Raw genomic sequence first — 12,523 nt, forward strand, 5'->3', positions numbered from 1 at the left:
ATCAGATCTCCTGAGAGTGGAGTTCTAAAGGGCCATGGTCTTTTATGTGGGTGCTAGGAATTAAACCCTGGGTCCTCTGGAAAAGCAGTCAGCACTCTTAACCACTGAGCCATCTCTCTAGTCCCTTTCGTCAATTTTAATTAATGTAAAGTAGCCATATAGTGTCAGATGCCGAAAACGTAAGCAGTATAGGTTTTGTAGATGAGTTAGCCAGATGTGAAGCAGCTGGCAAGGAGGGCAGCTGAGTTATGGGAAGGGTGTGTGTGTGTGTGTGTGTGTGTGTGTGTGTGTGTGTGTGTGTGTGTATGTGTAGGGGGGGGGGGGATGGACATCTTCCCAAACGTCCTGGGACCATTCAGATACTGGTCACACAATTTTGGGTGACCGAAGCTGTTTTCTCCTCCCTCTTTCTGTGCCTGACGGAATTACTATGACTGGCTGGTCTCATCTTTCCATATGATTCCATCTCCCTTGCTCCATCCTTCAGCATTTCTAGGTCCCCATTCGCAGTCAAATGAACCTTTTCCACATACCTTTGCAGAGGCTAAGTTGAATTGTTGGCCCAGAACATTACAAAGTCCCCCTGCCTCTGCAGGAACCATATTTTACCATAAAGACCCTGACAGATTTACCAGCTTTACATAGTACCACTTGCAGTCACTGTGAGGTTCACAATGCTGCTGGCCTTCTGGGAAGGCTCCCAGCACACAGAGATAGGCCCTGAGTTGTCATACCTGAGTCACACCGTCTCCTTACTATGGAGGAGGTCCTGGAGCACTATCATGTCTGTTAGAAACAGCTGGAGGACTTAGGAAATGCAGACCGTGGTTGCTGGCCGTGGCATTTGTATACACGGGTTCTGAAATGATGGCAGTGTTATTGCTCTAAGGATCCACACCTCAAGAACCATGGCTGTGGGTAGGAAGTTAGGGATAGTTGCTCTGAGCCTGGGCAGTCAGCTCTGCTCAGGAATTCTACATGGGAAACAAAGCGGCACTGAGACAAGGCTACCGGGAATGGTCTGGAAATCCCCATTGCATAGGCCCTAGAGCTAGCCTGGTTCCTGTGCCTTCAGATGGACATTGCTATACAAGTTCTTTGCTTTGCGTAAACTACCCATAGAAAGTTTCTGTTGTCTGTCTCTGAAGGAGCTTTAACTAAGACATGAGAATACTAGTGTTTCATTAAAACGCTCAAACCATTGTACTTTTTAAAAATAGAGCAATTCTAGAACAGAGAACTGTGACAAAAGACCTCAGATGCTGAAATGGATCCAAGAAATTAGCAGCACCAGGAGGCCATCCTCATTCCTAGGCTGGAGGAACAAAAGGAGAAAGCATTGTTAATAGAGGCCATGGTGACCGGGAAGAAGCTGAAACTTTAACAAGGGAAATGCCGTGACATCCCACAGAAACATCACCCAGATTCTCCGGGAGGAGGAGAAAGGGAGAAGTTCTCCCCTCCTTCTGCCTCCAATCTCAGAAGTGCCTCTCCATGCTGGGAAGCTTGGGAAAGGCGCCTCCTGAGACCGAGGACAGCTGGGCCCTGTGGAAGAAGAAATTACCTATCTATGAGTGAGCCAAGGAACAGTAAGTCCTATTCCACTTTGGAATTTTCGCTCTCTTTTTTCCCCAAGTTCCCTTTGCCTACTTGTGGCTTAGAGGAAGGTAGGGTGTACATAGAACACAATTCCTAATCATGTGTTGTCATGAATAAGAATTGACTTACGTGAGTTTTTATTAACTATTTTAAAATTAGGTCCAGCATGGAAAATTGCAGATGACTGTAAGAACTAACGTTTTTATGGTTCTCAGTTTCAGAAGTGTTTTCCCAGCAACTCTCTCTTCTTTTTATAGAAAATAGTTTATTTCATACAATATGTTCTGGTCACAGTGTCTCTTCCCTCATCTTCTCCCATCTCTTCCCCACCTCCCTACCCTTCCGACTCCATGAATTCTCTTTTTAGGAAACAAACAGGCAAAGAAAAAAACCAATAAAACAAACAAAAGATAACAAAGAAAAAGCATGAGAAATACAAATACATGCAGACAGGCACTCGCGCACGCACGCACACACACACACACACACACAACCATAAAAACACAAAATTGGAAACCATAATATATAAGCCAAAGACTGGTAAGGTAAAAATGCCCAAACAAAGCAATATGAGATAAAAAGTCTACAAAAAAGCCATTGAGTTCATTTTGCGTTGGCTATCTACTGCTGGGCCAAGGGTGTGCCCTCAAGTGTGGTTTGTGTACCCAGTGAGACACTATTGAAGAAAACCGATTTTCCCCTTGCAAGTTGTTGTCATTTAGAGAGCGTCTCCTGGTCAGAGATGGAAGCTCATGTCTACTTCTCTCTCTCAGCCCTGGAACCGGACTGGGTTTGGACCCGTGCAGGACCTGTCCCTGCTGCTACAGTCTCCGAGAGTCCTTATGTTCCTCAGTCCTCTTTTGTCTGGAAGACACTGTTTCCTTCATGGCCGCCATCCTTCCATCCCTTCTGGCCCTTACCATCTTCCTGCCTCCTCTTTCACATAGTTCCCTGAGCCCCGACGGGAGGGGGTTTCCAGAGGATCCCATTTAGGACTGGGTGTTCCAAGGTCTCTCATTCTCTGCGCATTGTCCAGTTGTGGGCCTTAGTATTAGTTCCTATCAACTGTGGGAGGAAGCTTCTCTGATGACGGCTGGGTGAAACACTGGGTATAGAATGTCATTGGGGTCATTTTTATTGCTTTATTGCTTTACTCATTCATTTATTATTATTATTATTATTATTATTATTATTATTATTATTATTATTATTATTATTATTATTATATTAAAACTCCAAGTAAGGCTCAAAGTCCTTCAACTTTAGAAGGTCGGTACTAGGCATCTTCCTCTGCAGGAAGGAGTCTTCTCCGGACTCTGCTTTTTCAGCGTCTCATGTGCCTCCGCTCTGTCAGCGCCTGACCACCGGTGGCTGGACCCGAGTTCCCCCTTCCGCTGCCGGCACAGAGATTGGAGTTGTGCCCGGCTCCGTACCTCCGTACCTCCCGGACTATACATTTTGCTAATTTTTTTTTTGGTTTTTTTTGAGACAAGGATTCTCCATATAGTTTTGGTGCCTGTCCTGGATCTCACTCTGTAGACCAGGCTGGCCTTGAACTCACAGAGATCCGCCTGGCTCTGCCTCCCGAGTGTTGGGATTAAAGGCATGCGCCACCACCACCCGGCTATTTATTTATTATGTATACAACATTCTGCCTCCATGTAACCTTGCGCACCAGAAGAGGGCACCAGATCTCATTACAGATGGCTGTGAGCCACCATGTGGGTGCTGGGAATTGAACTCAGGACCTTTGGAGGAGCAGTCAGTGCTCTTAACCTCTGAGCCATCTCTCCAGCCCTGATTGCTATGTTTCTTTAGCAGAATAACAGTTTGGGTTTCCTTTGGTCTATGGCCTACCTATGACCCGAGCGGTGTCAGGCATGGGTTCCATCTCACGGAGGGGGCCTTGAATCCAATCAGACAGTGGCTGGTTACTCTAACAATGTTTATACCGCCATTGCACTAGCATATCCTGCAGGCAGCTCATCATTGTCGATCGGAGGTTTTTGCAGTTGCGTTGGTGCTTACTGTTTTCCTCAGGTAGCATGCAGAGGACCTTCCAGAACTATGAACATTAATCAGTAGGTGTGAAGGCTCTCGTTAGACCCCAGCTTGACTTCCCTGTGTTCAACAAGATATGTAAGTGTTGTCTTCAGCAATAGGCTCTTATCATCAGTTTGTGGAAAGCAACTACTAACAGCCTGGGGCAACTCCCTATTAAAGATCCCGCACTCACATTTGAGAAAGCCTTACTTTCTGCGGCTCTTTACAAAGCCCAGGCCCGGGCTTTCAGGCGTGTCCTACTGTCTTCTGAGAGCCTGCCTTTCTCTTAACCCTCAAGCCTAACTGGATTTTAAAACATCTTTATTCAACCCCAACTCTGCTCCCCCCAAAAGTGTTTCTACGTGCCTCATCTAATATGCAAAAGCATGAAGTAGTCTTACTAATTCTCTTTTATGAGAAAGAAAACAGAGAAAGTAAGGAACACATAGAAGCACAGTCACAGGGCTGAAAACAGTGAAATGGCCCAATCTCAAAGCCAGGCTCAGCATGAATCCTCCTGAAGTACCACACTGTTATGCGACAACACACATGAGGCGCTAGACGGTCCTTTTTCTCAGTTGGTGTCTTGTTTCCTCCCCCGAAGTAAAACATTGTAACCAGAGGCAGGAGCTGTTATTTTGAAACATCAGCAACATGCCCCCTGATACCTTTGTTTCCTACCTCTCCATAGAGAGAGTCTATTCTCATTGGCTCCAAGAGTCCCTAATTAATAGTTCATGATTGTTGAGTGACGTGGGGTCTTTTGTAAGATGATTCCAGGAGGGGATCAGTTATTTAAAAATAATACGGAGAAAGTAAAGAAACCTTTTTGCCTCGGAATATGAATTATGCTAGAAAGAATGAGTGCTTTTCATGATTTCTGAGGTTGATCTCAAAGAATGAATTAAATACAGACATATACAATGAGTACATGAAAGTGTGTGTGTGTGTGTGTGTGTGTGTGTGTGTGTGTGTGTGTGTGAGACTATGAATAATGGAAGTATTTATCTGCTGATTTCAGGTCTACAGACAGCATTTCTGATGCTAAAGAGACATCTTGTTTCCCTTGGTTACCAGTGCAACAGTGTGCCGGGATCAGTTTAAATCCATCACCACTTCCAGAAAACCATTTTCAAACGCCAAGCCTTCTATTATCTATATTTAGAGTTGATTGATAGAAAGCACACACACACACACACACACACACACACACACACACACACACACACCACACTCCCTGTCTTGTCTATCGGGCAGACTGTCCTTTATATTTGGAGATCATCTATGCTACACGACACACCCTGTAATACTGTTCTAGAGAATGGATTCTTTTGCTTTGGGCAAGGCCTATACTCCTTTTCCTTAGTGCTCAGAACCAAATGAGCTTGCTGAAAGGCGATTCTTTTTTTCTAGAAAATGATTTCTCTGAGTGTGCCTTAACAGCATGCTTTCATCTACAAGGATAAACCTTGCCTGATAGCAAGGCTCCAAGTTCAATTTATTGACTCCGGAAATATCAAGCTCACTGCTTATGTTTCCACCTAGAAGCTTTCCACGGTTATAAGATGGGGGGAGCCTTTAGCATCATGCCAGGTCGGGTTTCTTTCTGAATATTTCCCCACAGTGAACTGTGCAATACATTAAGGCTACCCATTAGCTAGAGCATCACTGCTTGTACCCTTGGTCGGATGGGCAAAAGAACATTAGTGTTGTCTGGGTTTTGTCTAAGAAAATATTTGAGATGGACCGAGTAGGTCAGAAAAGCAACCGAGTTGTCCTGCTTCCGTGGAGGAAAATGGGTCTGGTCCGTACAGAACAGGTTTGTCAAAAGAAAATGAGAATTCAGCAGTAAACCTCCTCTTTCACAAAACAATACTTCCCCTCTTCTTTGAGATCCTCATCTAGTTCCAAGAATAGATTTCACTTGAACCTCAGTGTTTCAAGATGAAAAGGGGAGATGAGTGGTGATATTCTATCAGCAATTAGGCGAAGAGTTGTTGGAAATCTTAATTGTCAATCTTCATTTCCTGAGAAGCGAAATCTTAATTTTGCTGGTGGAAGTGGGCATGTGAGCTGATCACGGCAGTACCACTGAAAGTTGAATAAATAATTTTTTTTTCATGTAAAAAGACACCTGGAGATTTGCTCCCCCTGATACTTTTTCATGTTTGGTATTCATTGAATGAGACAACAACACAGAAAACCTTATGTATTAAAACCAAAATCTGCCAGAAGGGTCAGAATTCCATGACACCCTCTTTGCTTACCTTTTAATACACATTTTAGGCGTCTGAAGATCAGGGCAATCCTTGGAGGACACTGTTTGCTTTAAGCTCTTAAAATTTTTTATTTTTTAAAAGGAAACGTGTGGGGGAGCGAGGGAGTGTTGCAGATTTTAAATTTTATGAATGCATAATTAACTAAAACTTTTAGACGTGCATGCTGTCTTCGGAGGAGTTGAGAGCCACCGGAGCGGGAAGCCCCTTCAGGGGCGAACAAAAGCATGGCTGTGCGATAGATAGTATTATCTCCACAGCAGCAGGCTCGCGGACGCAGAGTTGTGGTGACTGTCTCTGTCTTCGATTACACTGCATTTTCATTCGTGACAGTCACCGGTTTTCCTCTCGGGTCAGCCGACTAAGCTTTTCCCAGCTTTCTTCTTGGCTACTCCGTCTTGGTTAAAAAGGGCGAGAAGGAAAGAGGGGAGAAAGGTGAAACTGAACCGAGTGTGGTGCAAGGGGATTCCTTTTTTTCCGCGGCGGGCGTTGTTTGATCCTTGGGGACAGGGGGAAATACCGGCTCGGTATGCCAAACCAGAACCCCTGGAGTCCTATGAATTAGTGGCTTTGAGTAGGGAAGGCAGAGAAAGGCTTTTATGGACCCTTCCCAGCTGGGGGCAGGAGAGCCCAGACGATCAGAAGAACCCAGTAGGTGTGCGCGAGTTCAGGACGCCCCTTGGTCCCGCAGCCTACCCGCTCGCTGGCAGGAACAGAGGTCAAGTCAAAGGGCACGGCCGCTGGATGGCCCTGCCTCTCGGCCAAGCTGTTTGCTGTTCGGCTTCCGAACGACCACCACCGGCACGGCTCGACTGGAGGGCGGGGAGGGGGCGGGTCTGGAGGGGCGGGGAGGGGCGGGCACCGAGGGGAAGAGAGGTACCCGGGGAAATGTAGTTCTTGCGGGTGAGGACGAAGAGGCAATTTCGCCTCTGTCCGCGAGTAAGTGAGCAGTAAGACTACAACTCCCAGAAGCCTGAGGGCCCGGCCAGGGCGTCCATGCGCAGTGGACGCCACATTGTATCCTATCAGACGAGGCGTGGGTGATGTCACCTGCGAGTTGGTAACCTACGAACGGCGGTGAAGGGAACTGTTTAACCGGATCCCATTGTACCGGGAGCGCAGAGCGGCCTTTTCAGCATGCAGCAGCTGCTCAGGTGAGGGGACGCTTCGGCTCGGCCGCCGTACTCATTCATTAGCGGCACCGCACCGTGGCGCCGGGGTGGGCGTGCTGGTCCTCGCGCTGTTCGCGGCGCTCCCTCCCGCTGCTTCCCGGAGCTCCCGGGCCAGTAGGTAAATATTAAACTCGTCCTTCAGGTTGAGTCTGGGTGGGAACGGGACCGAGACTGCCACGGGCTGCCAAACAAGGTTTTGGAAAATGGCTGCAGCGCGGCACGGAGCGAGGCGAGCCTGGAGGAAGGCGTCCCCGAGGATGGGGTCCCTCCCTTCTTTCTTTCCTAAGCGCTCCGTGGCAGTGGAACCGGCCGGGTAGAGCTCGCTTCCCGGCCGGCGGTTCCCCGGGGCCAGGGGGCTGCGGGAGCTGCGGCAGCGGGCGGCGCTCCTGGGCCGCTGGCTCGGTAGGATCGCGGGGCACCGCGGTGGCCGCCAGTCCCCCACCGTCCCTGGCACCTTCACGTCCAGCCGTCCTCAAAACGGAGGGAGTGACTGCAATCCGGGCAGTGTCTGTCCGTGCTTACTGTGTGCCGAGAGGAGAGGGAAACCTGGCGTTGCGGAGGCCGCGAGCCGGCGCGCCTGGCTGCGGCGTGGGGGAGATGCGCCTTCCCGGGGACCGGACCCGGGTTCCCCGCGTCCCTGCTTCCGAGGGCGCATCTCAGTCTTGACTCTGCCGAATCGAGCCCTGCAAAGGGCACCTGGGCGGGGGCTAAACGCCCTCCCTAGAACCCTGAGGGTGATGGGGTGGCGGGTAACCTAATGATAATCAGGTTCGCTGTGGGGGCAGGAGGGCTGGATAATCGGGTTTATCCAACTGGTGCCCCAAACCAGCTGTTTGTGACTGGCTTGTCTCCTGACTGGAGACGAGACCCAGGAGAGGCCCGGCCCGACAACTCTAAAGTCCTCTGGATTGTCTCTCCTCTTTTTTCCGTCAGCTTCATTCGTTCGTTTATTCACATATTCATCAAATCCTTCCAAGGTCTTTTGCACGTTGCTTACTGCCAAGGTTTGGGGGTGTTCTGTCCCCATCCGCATAAAATGTTCTAGTGTGCTCAGGAATAGATTTTTGCTCTCCAGTTCCCCTCTCCCACCATCAACCTCCATAGATCATCCACAGCAAATGCTGCCCGTGACCGCTTTGCCCTCATTGAATTGATAGTTTCTTGAGATTTGAGCCGGACCTAGTGAATTGAAGCGTAGTTTGCCTCCAAGACGAATCCGGTTGCCATGGCGACTTGTGCCTTCGGAATCTTAACAGCTCGCACTGCTGTTTCAATTCGTTGTGGCTCTGCGGGCAGCTGGGAGGGCGTGGCCGGGGGGGTGTGGTCAGATGTTTGCCCTAGGCCCAGCTGCTCCCTCTTCCTCACCCTTCTGGCAGCTCTGGGACTCCCCCTATTCTCCTACATAGCTTGGACACCGTTTTTTGGACCCCTTTCCTTCCCTCATGCCGATACATCATCTCAAAAGCAATTGTCTGGGGCTTTTGTCCTGAGGCAAACTAAATTTGGAAGATGTCTTTCCTCCATCAAGTGAACTGTATCTTTCCACCATGATCATAGTCAATAGTGTTGGAGGCAGTTTTCTTAACAAGGTCACCCTGCCCAGGCCTACACAGCTCCCTGGTCAGCAATTAGCCCTGGGGTGCCATTACCTGAAAAATGACAGCAATTAATAACTGAAGTTGAAGTGTGGGAGCGTAGTCGTCAAAATAATCTTCATAAAATCTCAACTCCAGCTGCAGAAGATCCTTAAAAGTGAAGCTCTGGATGCTGAAACTAGGACCCTAGGGCCTGTGCCGGCGCTCTCTCTGTGCTACCCTGCCATGGGCTAACCCATTACCTCTGGGGCCACCTGTCATCTCATCCATAGATAGTGTGCTCAGACCAGTTCAAAGAGTTCCTAACGTTGTTGATTCTAGGTGTAAAGTCTTACAACCCTGAAAATGACCCCTCCTCCAAATAACACAAGGTTTAAACCCAGCTCTGACAATTGTAGCATTCAGTTTGTGTTGCCGACCCCAAAACCAAGATCCTTGGGGGTACTGTTAAAAAAATGGACAAGTTATTAGTACTATTTTTAAATTTATGATACACTCGTTACTACTATTATCTTGAGCATCTGGACTTTTATGTTTTAGGCACAATTAGTTGTTTAGATTTTGTGGTTTGCAGATTCTTGATGAGTGTAGTTATTTGTAACTTAAATGAACAAAAGGCAGTTAAGTTATACTAAGATGCTTGTTTCTCATCGTCTGCTTGCATTTTATTCTGAGTGCGTTATCTCTCAGAAATGGGGGGTGGTGTACGTACATAGGAGTGTCTATGCAAGTGCATTCATGTACAGGTTAATACTTGGGTTGTTGTGCCAAGTGGTTAACACTCATCATCTTGTCTTAAGTAGGTGGTTACATCCCTGTGGGGCAGCAATAGCAGAAGTTATCACTCTTATTTATTATGTATATATGTATGTATGTATATTTTTGTCCTAGGATTTATCATAAGGAGAAAATGTCCTTCATTTATTAGCTTATTTGTCTTTGCTTTTCTGTGCTAAGCTCTTTGCAGGCAGCTCTTTGTCTTCCCGGTCTTCCTGGAATTTGGAACAGGTCTTTTAATAAGCATTTGTGAGATGGATATTAAGGAGGATTGGAAATCCAAGGCCTGTGCTCTGTCTCCTGATAGTTATGTAATTTGTTGTAATAGTCCCTGGTTCTTTTTTTGTCCACACATCTTGCTACAATTCTTTCCATGGGTGTAAAGATGATACATTTTGTTACTTTATAATTACTTTTGGAATCCATAGGCTGTTGTTTTTCTTGTTATTATCTCTTAGTACACTAAACTAGATACTTTTATTAGATGCACTCTCCTTGGCCTAGATAGTTTTCCCAGAAGGTGTACGGCAGGAACTGAGGAGAAAGAGGAAGGCAAAGATAGCTAGAAGCTTCTGTCAGTCCACAGTGGCTCCTGGAGGAGTTGCTGGGAGTTGGCAATCTTGTCATCTGGGGCAGAGATGTTCTAGAAAGGGGTCTGTTCCAGGCCAGCCCCAAGAGAGGACGTTTGTCTGGGATTGATAAAGGTGTTGTTATGCTGTGGTCAAATCTTGTAGGTCTGGAGTGTGAGCCATCTTGAGAAGGGTGACAGAGAAGTGTGGTGGGTCAGTCACATCCTTGAGTGGAATTTGAATCCTGCCTATCTATCCTTGGTGGATAGTTCTGAATGTTGAGAATGTGCTTGTGGATAGTTTTATTTGAGCTACTTTGTTTAAAAAGAGCCTTTAATGTTGCTAATATGGTTCCTGGGACAAATAGGTGCTTAGAAACAAAACTCGGTTAAGACTGAAACAGTTTCATTTTGTAAATATTTAGAGTACGGCTTTAGCTCGATACTCTTAGGTTCTTCTGTGAAAACACTTGGAAGTTACAGCATCCGAGGGAACACAGCTTTCCCACAAAGCTGGGTATCACTGAGTGTCAGGTATTTGGTTCAGAAAATGACCCACTGGGGTGGGGGGGTCTTCCCGAGCATTCAATAGTCTCGTGTTTCCAAGTCTTAGATCTATATTCTAATAGTCTAAGAAAAAAAAAACACAACAAAACTTTGCCAATTTTGGTTGCCAAACTTGTTTTCTCTGCAGGGCACTTCAGTCAATAGGAAAGTGCTTTTTTTTTTTTTTTTTTTTTTTTTTTCCTCTCTTGGGATAAGGATTATGAATTGCTATCACTTGTTCTGGTGTTAACTGGGTAATGGAAGAAAGCTTCCCAGTTAGTATCTAAGTTAAATACTCACAACATCCTTTCTTTAGGAACTCAAAGGATTGCATGGGTACCATTTCAGTGGTCGTTGGTTTCTGTCTGTAGCTTGGAGTAAGTCTGGTTGGCAGAGCAGCTAGGGCAGGCTGAGGTGGGGATGTCAATTCTGAAGTTACTTAGTGAGTGCGCTGTCTTTTATGTATATTGCTGTAGAGACCATGTCCTCAGCTCCTTAGCATCCCCACCGAAAGGAGGGCAGGCGAAGAGATGCCAGTTGATCTCAGTGACCTATATTCTGCCCAGCAGATGGCAGAGAGAGATGTTGTCCACTTTTTCATTTCTGGTATCCTTCCTGCTGTCCCAGGAGCAGAGAACAGAGCATCTCCCAGGGAGTTGGCTTTCCTAGTGTAAGAATGGATGGAGTTTGTTGAATCCTAAGAGCATAGCAACAAGAGCCTGTCCCCACCCCCTCACCTGTGCCCCCAAGTTTTGAGACAGGGTCTCATGTATCCCAGGCTGGCCTTAAACACATATAGTGGAGGACAGGTCAGGTCTGAACTTTCGATTCTCTTGCCTCTGTCTCCTAAGTGCTGTGCTTATAGGCCTGTGCTTCTATGCCTGGTTCATGCCAGGTATGAAACAAGGCCTTTGTGTATGCCAGAGAGGCACCTTACTCACTGAGCTACAACATCCAACCCCACATTTAGCATTTGAATGATAAAGCTTTTGAATTTTCTTTTTGCTATATTTCATATAGACATATATTTCATGTAGACAGAGTATCTGAAAAATGGAAATATTTTTATATTCTACATTTAAATCTTTTTGGAGATTGTTTGGTTTCAGACCCTATTTGTGAGGCTAATTTTTTGCTGGATTGAATCCTTTCATCTGGTAACAGTCTTCTCACCTAGTAAAGGACAACAGAAGCCTACTTTAACAGTTAAGAGGGGCCCCAACATCTCAGTTTCCTTCCCTTTTAAGGTAAACTGTGAAAGCTCTTTTAACAAATAATAATAATAAAAAAAAAACTTTAGCAGTAGTTAAGCATGCAATCTGATATTGAATGTCCTTAGGCATTACAATAACCCATTCCCTCTCTCCCCGCCTCAAAAGAGACTCATTATAATGTAGCAAATTTGGAGCCAAGTAAACAGCTGTAATTCTTAAACCGTAGCTACCATTGTGAATTAAATGTGGAAAACTAGGGAAGTGTGTTTCATTTCCAGTGTAGTTGGTGTGACTTCCTGACGTCCTCTTTTGGCATACAGCTCAATATTGTGCAACACGGACAATATTTGATGTAGACAATCGACTAAAGCAGAAACTTGGTAATTTAGAGGGATAATGGGCAAGCTGCACTGTAATGGCAGAGATTGCTAGGAAGAGAAAAGGCAAACACAAAGCCTGTTTGCCATTAGGCTCCTGAAACATAATACTCCGTTGCCAGACACGGACTCGGGAAGCTTTTCCCCCCACCCCATCCGTCTTGCTACATTTCTTAAGTATGTCATTCACCTTTAGCAAGAACCTGAGCTCATTCCTTCTATAAACTGCACCAGGTTTGGGGGTTGAAAGCCAGGTATACAGTTAGGGTCACCTATTAAGCTGGTGTTTGTCCCTTTCACTTCAGAAGAAAATACCTGCAGTGTGACTGGCAACATTGCCTGTCTGATGAGCGCTT

The 12,523-nt window shown here is 46.4% G+C and overlaps 1 protein-coding gene and 1 long non-coding RNA gene across 5 annotated transcripts in view; one reads left to right on the forward strand and one right to left on the reverse strand.

Moving 5' to 3' along the window:
- Window positions 1–5,964: 5,964 nt before the first annotated feature.
- LOC107402919 (uncharacterized) lies at window positions 5,965–6,756 on the reverse strand. Its single transcript, XR_001580142.3, has 2 exons — window positions 6,615–6,756; window positions 5,965–6,315 (listed from the first exon to the last, which is right to left on the reverse strand). It is a non-coding gene; the product is annotated as an uncharacterized LOC107402919 (long non-coding RNA).
- Window positions 6,757–6,899: 143 nt separating this feature from the next.
- Window positions 6,900–12,523, forward strand: part of Daam1 (dishevelled associated activator of morphogenesis 1) — a 171,054-nt gene continuing 165,430 nt past the window's right edge. For 2 of the 4 annotated variants that reach the window (XM_006990720.4, XM_076550854.1), the window contains exon 1: window positions 7,071–7,208. The gene's annotated coding sequence lies outside the window, so the exon portion shown is untranslated. Of the gene's footprint in view, window positions 7,209–12,523 lie in introns of all 4 variants that reach the window. The other 2 variants (XM_006990719.4, XM_016008994.3) reach the window with 2 other exon arrangements.

Source organism: Peromyscus maniculatus, chromosome 14, assembly GCF_049852395.1.
Source record: "Peromyscus maniculatus bairdii isolate BWxNUB_F1_BW_parent chromosome 14, HU_Pman_BW_mat_3.1, whole genome shotgun sequence".
NCBI lineage: Eukaryota > Metazoa > Chordata > Mammalia > Rodentia > Cricetidae > Peromyscus > Peromyscus maniculatus.